The 16,507-nt window shown below is 40.6% G+C and overlaps 1 protein-coding gene across 1 annotated transcript in view; it reads right to left on the bottom strand.

Annotated features, from left to right (window-relative positions):
• LOC124556545 (putative sodium-coupled neutral amino acid transporter 11) overlaps positions 1 to 16,507 on the bottom strand; it is a 72,356-nt gene that overhangs the window by 53,284 nt on the left and 2,565 nt on the right. The gene's annotated exons all lie outside the window — the stretch shown is intronic.

Genomic DNA, 16,507 nt, shown 5'->3' with positions numbered 1-16,507 from the left:
TCACCCGCTCAACAATCACATCGCTGTTACCATGTGGGGCAGAGTCAACGGTGACATCAGAGGTGAAAGTTTCCCAGTCTGCCTTGTTTAAATCCCATCTGGACAGGCGTCCATGGGCCTGACGCCAGGGCAGTAACAGGAAGATTTGGAAGTGGTCACTGTTGTGTCTAGACAAGACAGCCTAGACACAATGAGAGGAAGCCGAAAGGCACGCGCTAAGCCAAAGCAGGGTGCATGAGGTCTGAAACAGGATACGTTATGAAGGCTATAAAAAAAAGTACGTAGCTTCTGGAATACTTAACTTTAATCCATCCTTTTGGTACATCTGGAGATTGTGGCGATACAAGTGAGACTCTTTAGATACATGCAATGTTACTAATGGCGCCTTGCTAGGTCGTAGCCATTGACTTAGCTGAAGGCTATTCTAACTATTGGCTCGGCTAATGAGCAAGGCTTCCTCAGTGTGCATCGCTAGCTACGTCGTCCGTACAACTGGGGCGAGTGCTAGTCCGTATCTCAAGACCTGCCTTGTGGTGGCGCTCGGTCAGCGATCACACAGTGGCGACACGCGGGTCCGACATGTACTAATGGACCGCGGCCGATTTAAAGCTACCACCTAGCAAGTGTGGTGTCTGGCGGTGACACCACAGTCACTACCACACAGGTACTCATGTGCTCTCCAGTGGATAGATGGGAGAAGTCCCGGGCTGCAAGCTGATAAATCAATGGCCGAGTAACTACCATGAGCCACACTGAAATGTGTGATGGCCCCAGTATTTAAGAGGCAGAGGTCGAACCGAGACAGTAAAGTTTCGACATATTTGCCTCTGTCCGTAAGCATGGCGTCACCCCACGAGGGGTTATGGGAGTTAAAATCTCCCAAAAGTAGGAAAGGTTTAGAGAGTTGATCAATCACTGCAGCTAATACATTCAGGGGTACTGCACCATCTGGAGGAAGATATACGTTGCAGACAGTTATTTCCTGCATCGTCTGTATTTAAGAGCCACAGCTTCAAGAGGAGTTTGAAGGGCACAGGTTCACTACAGACTGATATTAGCACATAAACACAAACTCCACCTGACACTTTATTATAGTCACTACAGTTCCTGTAGTATCCCTTACAGCCACAGAGGGCAGGGGTCCACACTGCCGGGAACCAGTTTCCCTGGAGGGCAATGCAGAAAGCAGGTGTAAAGCTTAGCAGTTGCCGTAGTTCAGCCAGTTAGTGGAAAAAACCACCGCAATTCCACTGGAGGATGACATCATTGTGAGACTGGGAAGGCATGGAACAGTCAATGAGGTAGATTACACCTCAGGGTCCTCTGCTGCCAACAACTTTTTGCCGAAGCAGTCTATATCCGTTATGTCTGAGGGTCCAGCAAGATCCAGGTCCTCAGCAGATGCCAGAATGCCCACCCCATCCTCAGACACAGAGCTTGTAGGTAGCGGTGGTGTGGGTGCCACTGATGTTCCTTGTTATTAGGGGTCTTCTTTTTCGATTTCTCGTACTGTTCCTTGGGTTTCCCTGGCTGGGAGGACTTCACTGAATCAGTCTCCGAGACTGAGGATGAGCATGAAGCCCTACAACCAGCTGCTTTTGGGCTCTTCAGCTGCTGGCAGGTGTCGTCTTTCCCAATAGCAGAAACCTGGAAAGGGAACAACACAAGGGACCCCTTCCTAGTGAGAGGAGCCGAAGACGACTTACACTTCTCCGGCGCATAAGTGGGGACTGAAATCCCCAATGGATGGGGGAGGGGGTGGGAGGGTGGGGGTGTTGCTCCCGAAGTAGGTGGTGTGGAAGCAACAGGGAGGGAAGTGCTGCCCTCCCCCCCCCCCCCCCCCCATCAAGGGGGCAGGTGTAGTCTCCTGATTCTGAAAGGCAACAGGAATTCAAGGAACTGATGGAGCGAGAACTGTTCTCGTTGCGGCGGAGTATGAGGTTGTCATAGCCACATGATGTAGGCACTCAAATTTCCTCTTAACATCAGTGTAGGTCAGTTGGTCCAGGGTCTTATATTCCATCATTTTCCTCTCTTTCTGTAAAATCCTGCAGTCTGGCGAGCAAGGTGAATGATGCTCTCCACAGTTGACACAGATTGGAGGCGGGACGCATGGAGTATTGGAATGCAATACACGTCCACAATCTCGACATGTGACGCTGGAAGTACAGCGGGAAGACATACGGCCAAACTTCCAGCACCACATTGGGGGAGAGTTATATTGCTTGACGTCACAGCAGGAGACCACCAATTTGACCTTCTCGGGTAATGTATTACCCTTAAGACCAAGATGAAGGCACCGGTGGTAATCTGGTTATCCCTTGGACCCCAATGAATGCGCCAGATGAAATGAGCATCTCACCATTCTAAATTGGCATGCAGCTCATCATCAGACAGCAAAAGAAGGTCCCGCGAAATATAATACCCTGGGCCATGTTTAAGCTGTTATGAGGCATCATGGTAGCACGCCCAACTTGCCTCAAGCGTGTAATGCTCATTACTGGGTAGAGGATGCTGTTTTAATCAAAATTGACCCAGTGCGCATTTTGGACAACCCTCTACCTCCCCAAACTTGTACTCCAATTGCTCCACAAAAAACTGAGTCTTCACGGACATGAAAGATTCCTCTCACACATATGAGGTACCGGGGCGAATAAGCTTCACTGCCATCCTTAGCCTGGTGTTCCTACCATGGTGTGACCATGGAGGGGACCAACTCGGGGTCATATTTCTTAACATTAAAGTTGAACTTTGCCCACTTAGAGAATGCTGGCAGCAGACCACCAGAAAGAGATGATGTACTATGCTTCATGGCGTGTCATCATTGGCACAGAAAGTTACACTGCATAGTGCATGGTGGAAAACACACCCAGGAAGGTGTCCTTGCCCAAGAGATGGAGAATGGGTGGGACTGCAATGCGACGATGAGAAAGTGGGCTAAAGATCTCAATGCACAATGGACACGATGCCCATGTAAGGCGCCCTCCTCCAATTGGCTCACTCTTTGGGAAAATTTAAAAAAAAAAAAAAATGGAGTTCAAACCCTTCAGGGGACCATCACATAAAGGCCAAAACGTGAGAGACTTGTTTTAGTCGCTTCTTATGACAGGCAGGAATACCTCAGGCCTATTCTAACCCCCAGACCCACAGGGGGTGAGAGAACTATTGTGAAGGTGGTTTGATGAACCAACTGCCACGCACTTAAGTGTGATTTGCAGAGTATCCATGTAGATGTAGATGAAACAGCATTGGAATATGCTCAGTGATGTATAAGAGGTATCATTCACAATGCTTTATGAGAGTACATCAGAAGCTGTACTGTGTCCTTGTGGAACAAAGTTGAATGGTCATTTAGCCACAATTGAAACGTGCCATGAAAATCATTAACTTAGAATACTAGAAACATTACAGAAATAACAAATCCATAAGAGAACATGTATTGCTGTTGAAAAAACATGGTTAAAAGCATATCTGAACCACCACATACAGAACTGTCGATAATTTCATACATACTGTAAATCAAAGAAATGTGCAAAACCTAAACTTGTTTAAAACAAATACAAGTTTCCTTTAAGAGAACAGTTCCAACATCATATGGATGGTGAACTTAAATGAGAACAATAAGAGTGCAGCCTGCTAGAGCAAGATATCCATTGTCAAGAAGCTGGGATTTTTACTGGCCACATTAAGACAGCACCACCACAGTGCAGTCTAGAAGTACTCTTCAGATGAGAGTGAAAAGAAAGCACACACAAAAAGGTAAGTGACTAATCAAATATGCCAAACAGGAGTCACAAGATTAGTGGTCTTTCAAAATGTCCAGTTACTATAAAACAAAATCAATGAGCTAGAATTATTGATGTCAGATAAATTAAAAGAAGTACTTGTTACATGCTTAGTGAATATTAGCTAGCTTATGGGATGTTAGCAATTACAAATATACAGGATTTTGTTTCGTCACTGCATTTATGAAGAAAAATTGTTACTCAAAGAGGAACATGTATATACGAAAACATAAAAATATTCTTTAACAAACTTGAATGTAGTCTTGGCAGTACCAGGACCGGAATAAAACATTTATGTGTAGAGAATTTAACACTGACTTCAACAAAGTTTCAGAAGATAGAGATGATCTTATGGCTATATTTGCAACATACAATTGCAATTTTTTTTTTTGTGGGGTTTTAGTGCACTCAGCAACTGAGGTCATTAGCACCCAGTCACAAATGTAAGTGCACATATAATCTGGTAAAACTCAAGGGGGGAAGGGGGGAAGGGGGGGGGGACACCAGAAAGTTCTTACAAAGACGCAAATAAAATAATTAAAAGAGTTAGATGTCTTTGGACAAGTCCATCAAAGTAATAAAACTTTGAACATGACCAGCTGCTCGAGCGTCATCAGCTAAAATTTCCTGTAAAGTAGATGGCAGAGACAGGATAACACGAGATTGACTGAAACGGGGACACGACAATAAAACATGGCGCACTGTTAATGCATGACCACAAGGGCACTGCGGGGCTGGGTCACCGGAGAGCAGGTAGCGGTGGCTAAACCGGCAATGCCCAATCCGCAACTTGGTCAGAAGGACCTCTTCTCGCTGAGATGGTTGGGAGGAGGTTGTCCAAGCAGTTGGGAACGGTTTTACTGCCCGGAGCTAGTTTCCTTGAAGTGATGACCAAGTATCCCACCACAAAGACACAAGCCTCCTACAAACAACCCCACTAATGTCAGATGACGGGACACAATGGGAGGCTGGCCGAGGCAGGAGGACTGCAGCCTTGGCTGCAGCATCAGCAGCCTCATTCCCAGGCACTCCTACATGGCCGGGAACCCACAGAAAGCTGACAGGAGAGCCACCAACAGCAGAAGAATGGAGGGACTGCTGGATCCGTTGCACCAAGGGATGGACCGGATATGGAGCTCCAAGGCTATGAAGAGCACTGAGTGATTCAGAGCAGAGTACATACGATGAGTGGCGGTGGCGGCGGGCATACTGAACGGCCTGATGGAGAGCAAAAAGCTCAGCCGTAAAGCTGGAACACTGGTCAAGGAGCCGGGATTTAAAGGCGACGTCCCCGACGACAAAGGCACAGCTGACACCATCGTCAGTTTCGGAGCCATCAGTGTAAATAAAGGTGTTACTGGCAAGTCGCACACGAAGTTCGACAAACCGTGAGCAATACACAGCATCTGGAGTACCCTCCTTCGGGAGCGAGCTGAGGTCAAGATGAATGTGAACCGGAGCCTGGAGCCAAGGTGGTGTCGGGCTCTCACCCTCTCTGAAGGTGGTAGGGATGGCAAAATCCAATTGTTGAAGCAGGTGACGAAAGCTGACTCCAGGGGGCAGCAGGGCAGACACATAAAACCCATACTGATGGTCGAGAGAATCGGCGAAGAAGGACTGATAAGATGGGTGGTCGGGCATTGACAACAGCCGGCAGGCATACCGACAAAGCAGTATGTCGCGCCGGTAGGTTAATGGTAATTCGGCAGCTTCAGCATAAAGACTCTCGATGGGACTAGTGTAGAATGCTCCAGTCGCAAGACGTAACCCCCGATGATGGAGTTGAGACGGCGTAAGAGGGATGGCCGAGCAGATGAGGGTCCCATAATCCAGCTTTGATCGGACTATGGACCGATCTAAGCGAAGCAAGACAGTGCAATCCGCTACCCAAGATGAACCACTAAGAACACGGAGGACATTAAGGGAATGTGTACAATGGGCAGCCAAATAAGAGACATGTGAAGAGACCAACAAAGTTTCTTGTCCAGTGTGAGCCCTAAAAACTTTGTTGTCTCCACGAATGGGAGAACAACGGGACCGAGATGTAAGGATGGTGGAAGGAATGCTTTATATCGCCAAAAGTTGATGCAAACCGTCTTCTCTTCAGAGAACCGGAAGCCATTAGCCACACTCCATGAGTATAGGCTGTCAAGACAACGCTGAAGGCAGTGCTCCAGGAGGCATGTTCTCTGGGCACTGCAGTAGATCGTGAAGTCATCAACAAAAAGAGAGCCTGAGACGTTAGGTGGAATGCAATCCATAATTGGATTGATTGCTATGGCAAAAAGGGCTATGCTCAAAACAGAGCCCTGAGGCACTCCGTTCTCCTGGAGGAAGACGTCGGACAACACGGAACCCACACGTACCCTAAACATTCGGTCTATTAAAAAATGAATCAATAAAAAGGGGCAGGCGACCACGTAGGCCCCACCCATGCATAGTGCGGAGGATACCTCCTTTCCGACAGGTATCGTAAGCCTTCTCCAAATCGAAGAACACAGCTACTGTTTGGCGCTTTCGCAAAAAGTCGTTCATGATGAACGTCGACAAGGTCACACGATGGCCAACAGCGGAGCGGTGTCGACGAAAGCCGCATTGAACATTTGTAAGTACCCGTCGAGATTCAAGACTCCAAACCAACCGAGTGTTAACCATGCACTCTATCACCTTACAGACTCAGCTTGTAAGAGAAATGGGGCGGTAACTAGAAGGAAGGTGTCTATCCTTTCCGGGTTTGGATTGCGAATTGTAAATTCTCCCCCAGACAGGATAATGATAAACAAGGATAGTCCTTAATACACAGCCAGAAATGTTAACGCATTTTCAGGCACAGCTCATGGTATCCATACTGTGGAAGGCTGCAACATTTACCAATCTGAACTAACCTAAACCTCGGGCTAGGCTACAGTTTCACCACAAAGATAATTTCGGGAGAGGGGTAGAGGCAATGTCACACACTAGCAACAAGTGTACACAATGTAACTCCTTTTGGTTTCATAATCAACTACTAAATAAAACTGAAACCCATCTTCAAGATAAGATATGTAGGTGGCTAGCATATTTATACGTTGAGATCACATTTCCCAACCATCACAACACATTTCACTCAAAGAAATGTTCTCGGAGAGAGTTTTAATGCAGTGTGTTGCTCTGGTGTGTGCTTAACATTTTTCACATTTTTCAGTTCTTAACTTCAGACATTTAACGTTTTGTGTGCATTCAGTATGTAGAATTTGTGTGTCCTTGAGACTAATGATTGGTGTTTCTGTAATGTCATGACTTTTGTGCTGTGGCTGACTCATAAGCAAACCCAACAGCCTCCATATTAAGTGTCTGTGAAGCTAGCATACCACATTTACTGGTTTTCATATTTACAAATGTGTAAAACAAAAATACAAATGTACTTCACATGACATAACATATTACATATCTCTCCAAAATGCATTGTTTTGTAACGTCTGTTGTGCTGAAGTTTAGAGCAATGTAACTTTACTGTAAAATGTTACCACCCATTTTTAAAAAACTTCATTTAGTAGGTGAAATGGATAGTTACAACAAAGGAATTGTCTTTTATCACTTGTTAATGCACATTTCACTTCAATTCATTCGTTTATAGAAGAAATCCCAAATTTATACAATACACTCACAAAAGCAAACTTGCTAATAACAGTAACAGCACATTTCCCCCACATGTATTTCCTCTATTCATTCATAAATCTCTCGCCAAGTGGTGACACGTTACCATATTGTAGCACACTCCAGCAAGACATTTAAAAATTAATTCCTATGCCAGATAAACTGACAATCCCAGAAAAAGAAAAAAAAGAAAAAACTACCTAAAACACTAATACTAGACCTCATTTAATGACACATCAAAGCATAAGAGATACAGACACCGCTCTGATTGTAAACATTCAGCCACTCTTTCCATTTTCTATTTATGTAAGCAGCAGAACCTGACAATCTTGTGGAAGTTAGTAGGCTTTCCTTAGGCTCTGCTACTCAAGCCTTCGGAAGGCCCGTAAGAGCTGTATTCTGTAGGAGCCAAGTCCCAAAACCAATACTACATTGAGCTACCGCGCATCTCAAGGTGCTTCTTAAGACTAGCTGCTACCTGTTCGAAAAATATTGTTCGATACCAACAATCCCAAAAAACATTCACTGCCATTTTTCATGTGGAAAATACTCCAATGTGATTTCATAATTTAAGTTCTTTAACACATTACTAAAAGACATTACAAGATGGCGGCGACTGAGAAGTTTAGTGAATTTGTGCCTCCAGTTATTTCGAATTTTCAAATGTTATCCGGCATCAATAGCAAGACGATGAACAAAAGTGCTTCGCAAAGTTTCAAGTCTAGTGCCACGCAAAAAAACCTGCAGTGAAAAATCATCCAAATCAAAATGTAAGTGTGTAACATGTGAAGTCCATCCTGACAAAGCAAAACTAGTTGAAACTATAAATTCGTTGCAAGAAATTGTGCGCAGATCGTTGGCAGAACACAGAGTGTTAGCTGATAGACTCAAATGTCTTGAAAATGATCATGGAAAACTAAAAACCGCCGAGCAGGGCGTAAGTGAATTCGACAGAAATAAAGTGTACACAGTAACCGATGATTCCGTCGCCATTTCAAGTTTTCCAACACATTCTGCGTATACCGGTAACACAAACCATAGCGCAATCATTTCGTCGTCTTTAGTAATAAATTCTCCTGCCGTGCTCCACGAAACTGTAGGCCTATCTACAAAAGATCAAATCGTGCACCATCTGAAAGAAAAGCCTGTTATTAAGCAAAATGTGGAACCTACACAACAGAGTCCATGTAAAATAAAGTGTGCAGATATCGTAAATAGTGTTTCTTCTTCAGTAATAGCTCAAAAAAACAAATTCGATATCCTACTACAAAACGATGGTCATTGTGAAAAACAAACTTCTGCTGCATACAATAAATTTGCTCTCAAGACCGCAAAGTTAACACAGGTTCATAGTTATCAAAAAAGGTTACCGAATGTGCAAAAACAGAATATATCTACACAGCAAAAACACGTTTCAAAACCTTCTAGCCCCAAAACTGTGATAAACAAAAAAATTTGTGTGCTTGGTGACAGTCATGGACGTGGAATTTCAGCACTATTGAAAGATAAATGTAATTCAATGGTAACAGGTTTTGTGAAGCCAGGAGCGCAGTTTTGTGAGGTAAATAAACTAACAAACTCTACTGATGTATCTCACTTAAGTAATTGTGAGTTTGCCATGCTTCTAGGTGGTTCAAATGATATATATAGGAATAAAAACAAAAGGGTTTGCAAAAGAAATGAAGGAATGCTTAAACAACCTATTGCATACAAATGTAATCGTTGTTAACATTCCTCATCGTTATGATTTGCCTTCCTGGTCCTGTGTCAACCAAGAAATTTACATTGCAAACAAACTGATATCAGAAATATGTTCTACATTTCATAACGTAGAGATAATTGATACATACAATTTAGGAAGAAGATTTCATACAGCTCATGGACTACATTTAAATATGTTAGGAAAGGACCAAATAGTAGAAAAACTCCGAAATCATATCCTGAAGAAATCAGCCCCAAGTATCAAGATCGCCAAACAACCACAAATTACAAAATGGTTTAGGCCAAAAACAGAAGCTTTGATGGAAGCAGAACTGTGTCAACCACTCAAAACCATCTCTGCTACTGAAAATTGCGTGCAAGAAGCCACACACAAAAATAAAATCTCTGCCAATTTTTTAGGGTAAGTGCTGTGTCAGAAATACCTTTAGAAAAGAAATTAATTAAACCCTTAACTGAAAAGTCACAAAGTTCATCATTTCTTGTATTGCACCATAATGTCCAGTCATTCAGAAATAAGATTCAAATGCTGGAAGTGTTACTTCAGTCTCAAATAAATCCAGATGTAATACGTATTACCGAACACTGGCTGTCTAAAGAAGAAATTCAGTCAACCTCTATTCCAAGGTACTCATTAACAAGCTTTTATTGTAGGAATTTCTCCACACATAGCGGTACTGCTATATTTGTAAAGGACCAGATAAAATTCAGTGAGGTAGGACTAAATGAACAGATTGTATTATCTGAAGATAAGGAATTTGAGCTTTCTATGGTTAAGCTGCCTGAACTAAACTATATAATTATAAATGTAAACAGAGCACCAAGTAGTAATATTCCAAATTTTATGACCAAATTAGAAGTTCTGCTGAATAGTGTCAGCTCATTAAATATGAGAATAATACTTTGTGGCGATTTTAACATTGATTTATCAAAAAACAGTAATGCTAAACTTGATTTGTTAAACATGACCAAATCCTTTAATATGATCCCCACAATACACTCTCCAACAAGATCAACAGAGCATACCGATTCAATAATTGATCAAATCTTCATAACTGATACTGGTTACAAATTCACTGGCGAAGTACTGAGCATGGGATACAGTGACCATGATGCTCAGCTACTGAGCGTCGACATGGAAAATAGTAAAATCAGCCCCAAAAAAGTATTTCAAAGAAGAAACTTTTCAGATGGCAATATTAGGATTTTTAACTTCCTATTAGCTAAGGAAAATTGGGACAGTGTTTACATGCAAACAACTGTTGATAATATGTTCTTAAGCTTCCATAACACCTTCCTTTATTACTTTAATACAGCATTTCCTTTTGAAACAAAAACTTCAAGCAATCAAAATAGAAAGTCGTGGGTAACAAAAGGAATCAAAATTTCTAGTGAGAGAAACATTTCTCCAATATTGCTCCAAAAAATACATAGTCCCTGAAGAATTTTCTGACTATTGTAAAGCCTACAAAAAAAAAACTTATCTTAGAGTAATTAGACAGGCAAAACTTTTATGGAATGACAATTTCATAAGAAACTCTTCAAACAAAATGAAAGCTATGTGGAAAGTTATTAAAAAAGAAACCTGTAGTTCAACACCTAAAAAGGAAAACATTTCTCTAACACTTAATGACTAAGGTCACAGATCCATACACAGTTGTAAACAAGTTCAATGAATATTTCACCTCACTAGCAGAAGATCTCATTCAGGCAAACTGCAAGGTATCGTTCTTCAATTCCACCAATACGTGAAACAGCACTAATGCTACAATGTTTGTTTATGAAACAAACCCTGATGAAATTAGGAACATGATAAAATTGTTACCCAATAAAATCTCTAGTGGCTATGATGAAGTACCTGACCTCATATTAAAGGTGTGTGCTCCCCATATACTAAAGCCATTATCAACCATCTACAACCAATCATTAAAAACTGGCATTTTTCCAGATGCTCTCAAAATAGCTAAAGTCTCACCATTACTAAAGAAAGGTTCCCCTGATTTAGTATCCAATTATAGACCATTATCCATATTAAGCATCTTTTCAAAAATCCTGGAAAAACTTTTTTATGACAGGCTTATAAATTTCATAAAAAACCATGCACCAATCAGCATTCAACAACATGGTTTTCGTAAATCTTTATCCACCCAGACAGCAATTTTTGAACTGTTGGACCACATACTGAAATCAATTGACCAACATAATATAGCTGCAGGTATCTTCTTAGATCTCTCTAAAGCCTTTGAAGTACTAGATCATAAAATACTGCTTGCTAAATTGGAAAGAAGAGGAATAAGAGGTGTGGCTCACAACTGGCTATGCTCTTACCTACAAAACCACAGACAGAAGGTATCACTTCAATACAATATTAATGTACAGAATAAAATAAATAACACAGTTTTCCTCTCGGAGGAAAGAACAATAAGATATGGTGTTCCCCAGGGTTCTGTTCTAGGGCCATTACTTTTCCTCATTTACATAGATGATCTTGTTGAACATATGAGCCCACAAAAAACTATCCTGTTTGCTGATGATACAAGCATAGTGTTGACTGGATCTAGCCCTGAATCCCTTCAGACAATATCTGATAACTCTATGAAAAAACTGAGTGGTTTAACAAAAATGGCCTAATTGTTAATAGTGGGAAAACTGTACGTATCAACTTCCATCTAATTCCCACATCCAGTCAAAAAACTATCCAAGTAAAGTTAAATAATGATAAAATTGAAAATGTAAATGCAACAAAATTTTTGGGTCTATGGGTCCAACAAAATTTAAAATGGGACATACATATAAACAACTTATCAAAGAAACTCTTATCATTGTGCTATGGACTAAGAATACTAAAATCTACTACAAGTAAATCCACACTAATGCAAGCATACCATGCGCAGTTCCACTCATTGCTCCGCTATGGAATCATCTTTTGGGGAAATTCAACTCACAGCACAAATATATTTAAACTACAAAAAAGAGCACTGAGGATAATCTGTGGCCTCAAAAAGCTGGAATTCTGTAAATGTCAATTTATGAAACTTAATGTTCTAAGCATCCCATCCCTATTCATTTAAGAAACAATCCTATTCACCAGGGAATACCTCTCAAGAACAGGCAAATTAATCCAAAACAATGATATACACACTCATTATACCAGAGGGCAATCTAATATCCATCAAACTTTTTCAAGGACATCATCATACCAAAAATATATAACTCATCTGGGTGTCGTATTACACAATAAAATTCCAGAACAAATAAAAACTGCTCCAGATCCAATATTTAAAAATAAACTAAAGGCATTTCTGACAAAGCACTGTTTCTATTCAGTACAAGAATTCCTGGAAATGAAAAATTATAAAGTTCCTTTGTAAAATACTGTGATTAGGGTAAAACATTCTTTAGGCAAAATAATAACCTAACTTCTACTATACACAACTATGTTTCAGTTTCACTTCCCAAAATTTTTTAACTCGCTTTTTGAATGTACAAGTACACATTCTATTAGTATTAAAACTTAATTGTCTGTGAAATCTCAATGTTAATTTCATGTTTAATGTAGTTTTTAAATGACATTGTCCTTCTGTTGTGTTTCCAGTTGATATTTTCACTATTCTGTAGTCTCAATGATTATTTGTGTAAATTTAAAGTAGCACTACACTGCCTACATGTTTCTTAGTTCCCCATGTAAATTGTTTGTATTCTCTGTATGTGAAGTTACTATATTCATCAATGAACAATTTTGTTTACATTTTTTAAATGGCAGTACATTGCCTATTTTTTTTCTCCAAACTACATATTTGTTAAGAAAAATGACTTGTCCTATATCATGTGTACTTTGTACAATATGCGATCCACAGGATAAATAAATAAATACAAATAATATATTTTTTGGGACAGCTCCACCTCAGCAACACCTGCATGTTCCAGACACCACTACGTAAATATCTTCTGACTACTACAGGGTGATTATAATTAAGTTAAACTTTCAAACCGCTGTAGAAATAACACCACTGATCAGAATGACATCAAACTGCAATGGAATATTATCGAGGAAGGGAGAAAACATATGCCATAAGAAAAATAAGTAGACAAAAATTTAGCAATAGATGGCGTTGTAAGCACCATAATTTAATAGTGGTCAGCTATGAATGACAAATGAATCATACAACAATGCCTAAGGTGTATGTTTGGTGTTAAACTGTACTACTCAGTGCACATGGCTGTGATACTATTAGTTACGTAAGCCCATCCACCACGGCAAGGTCATATCACATTGAATGGGAAAAAATCTGTTTTTAATTGTCCTGAGGCCAAAAACCGCATAAAAAGCATCACTCACATCAGTTTTTAATTGTCCTGAAGCCAAAAGCCACATAAACACCATCAATCAAAATCAAATCTGATTATTAATTTCCACATGACTGGCGCAAAACCTGTTCAGTATGCTGTCCACCATTTTCTGCAAGTTTCCGGAGTCATGTTCAGAATGTGTTTCACAACGCAAGCCTTCAATGCAACTAAGTTCGCAATCTGAACACTGAACACAACATCTTTCTGATAGCCCCACAGCCAGAAGTCACACAGGTTAAGATCAGATGATTGGGATGGCCAGGCTGTACAGAAATGGTGGCTGATAATTCTAGCATTTCCGAAATAGCACTTCAGCAGCTGCTTATCTGGATTTTCAATGTGCATAAAAATGATCGCATCCACACAAGGTAACAGGACCAGAAGTACCTGTCTCTTTGAAAAAATGTGGCCATATGATAAATGATGCCATAAACTCTTACCACACAGTGACCTTTTCAAGATGAAACGGTACTGGTTGGTGTGTGTATGGATATTCCGTTGTCCATATTCGACAATTCTGTGTATTGACATAGCTTGTCAGATGGAAGTGAGCTTCGTCTGTCCACGAAATCTTCCACAGCCAATCATTGTCCACTTCCATGTGAGCAAGAAATTCTAAAATAAAGGTCTCTTGCTGACAGGTACAACAGGAAGCAACTCTTGCACATGGGTAATTTTGGATGGATAGCAAACAAGTATGTTCCGTAGGATTTTAAGCACTGTGCTCACGGGTATGTCCAATATTCGGGCAATTCGCCGTGCACTACACGTTTACCACCACCACTCATCTCCTCCTACATTGCTGTGGCCACTGCTTCCACTGACATCTAATCAATTCGTTTCCTCCCCCTATCAGGTTGCACACAAAAAGAACCAGTCTTTTTGGATTTCCAAATCATTTTCTCCAGACCCACAACAGTCATTGGACCAATGCCTTTTTTCAATCCTTTCAGTGTCCGGAACTTCTGCAGAGTGATGTGTGCAGGGGCATCATTCTTGTAATACAACTTTAAAAGCAGAGCGTGATCCCGCATTAAAACAGGCATAGCGAGTGTCGCAGATGACAAAGCAGGAAAAGCCATGTATCCGGCGTGTTTATACCAACTTCAATGGGTCATGCACATGACTTTTTTTACGTATTCTGAAACATAGTGACCCCCCCCCCTTCTCCGATAATATTCCATTGCAATTTGACATCATTCTGACCAGTGGTGTTATTTATACTTCATTTTGAACGTTTAATTATAATCATCTTGTATCTAAATATCTTCAAGATTGGGCTTTAACTATACAAACAAACAGTGAAAATACGAAGGCTCCCCCCTGCCCCCCTCCCAGCCATCAGTACACTGATCACTTGAGGTATTTGTTAAGGAAGGAAACTAACTGAAGTATACAGCTGTAAAAGTACAGATAAAATGAATGTATCTATGTACATCCTCTCACATTTTAACATATCATTTCTATTTAAAACACAGACGACCAAACCTGGTTGGTTTAATAGAAGAAATCTGTTTGACAACAGTTACAAGAAATCCACATGTTGAGAAATGAAGATTATATGAGGTCTCTACATCTTCCATATTATCTAATGGATACCTTGCATATCTCACAAAATATAAAATATTTAGAAAGTGATCAAAGAAGCCAAAGTAATGGCAAATGACTGCTATGCAGTTCCAACAACATAGATAAAAAACTTCCTGGCAGATTAAAACTGTGTGCCCGACCGAGACTCGAATTCGGGACCTTTGCCTTTCGCGGGCAAGTGCTCTACCACCTGAGCTACAGAAGCACGACTCACGCCCGGTACTCACAGCTTTACTTCTGCCAGGCAAAGGTCCCGAGTTCGAGTCTCAGTCGGGCACACAGTTTTAATCTGCTAGGAAGTTTCACATCAGCGCATACTCCGCTGCAGAGTGAAAATCTCATTCTGGAACATAATTAAAGTTTTATAGAATGAATTGAAACAACAGCAAACTGGTGATTCTCTCCAAAATTCCAATATCAAATTGAACTGTAATGGTAAAGAAATTACTGATCCTGAAGAAACAGAACATGCTTCCAATATTTAGTTTAGGAACATAAGTATGGAACTGGTCACTTAAACCAAACCTTGCACTAAGAACTGTCCAGTATCATCTTTAAATACTTACATAAATCAGCTTCACTATATCTTTCCACCAATTCAGAAAGAAGTTCTGTCCTGTATGAAAACTAACAACCACCCCACTGTATAGATGGCATCTCAGACAGTTTCATTAAAAAATTTAGTGATCCCATTGCTCAACATTAGCTCACCTTCACCTTCATAGCAGTCCCTCTCAAACTAGAATTCCTCCCATCATGCCTAAATAGTTCAAAGTTCATACAACTATTCCAGAAAGATACAAAGAATGATGTGCTAATTGCTCTACTATCCGAATTCTCAAAAATCATAGATTTTCCCCAAAGAGGAGTAGTAGATTTCATGGTGAAGCACAGGATACTATCTACAGCACAACAGTTTCAGGGAAGTCCAATCAACTGATACAGTAGTTTTTATACTTTTAAGGGAAGTACTTTAAAAATTAGATAATGGTGTAAATGTCATTGAAATACGTCTATATCTCTCTACAGCTTTTGATATCTTCGATCACACAAAACTAGTGCCTAAGCTTGACAACTTGGGAAGTAGAGGAACATCTAACAACTGGATAAAATACCTATGTGGATGAAAGCAAGTACTGTGTGTAACACCACATTATTCAAAGTATGAATTCAATAAATATAGAGTGCCGCAAGGCTCAATACTGAAGCATCCGATTCCACCTGTCAGCTTTGACCTGTGACGTAAGGCTGTTGTGGTGTCTGATATCACGACAGCACGGAGTTTAGTTAACGATTTTGGTTTTGTCATGTCGATGCTATTTTAGTTTTTTTTTCTGTTCATTGTGTGTGAATTTTGATAAGTTGCTTTATGTCTTTGGTGGATATGGATATGACTGACAAGGTCGTCAGCAATGATGGGGGACAGT

The sequence above is a fragment of the Schistocerca americana genome, chromosome X (genome assembly GCF_021461395.2).
Source record: "Schistocerca americana isolate TAMUIC-IGC-003095 chromosome X, iqSchAmer2.1, whole genome shotgun sequence".
Taxonomy (NCBI): domain Eukaryota; kingdom Metazoa; phylum Arthropoda; class Insecta; order Orthoptera; family Acrididae; genus Schistocerca; species Schistocerca americana.
Note: the sequence above shows the minus strand (reverse complement) of the source record. Positions and strands in the feature narration are given on the sequence as shown.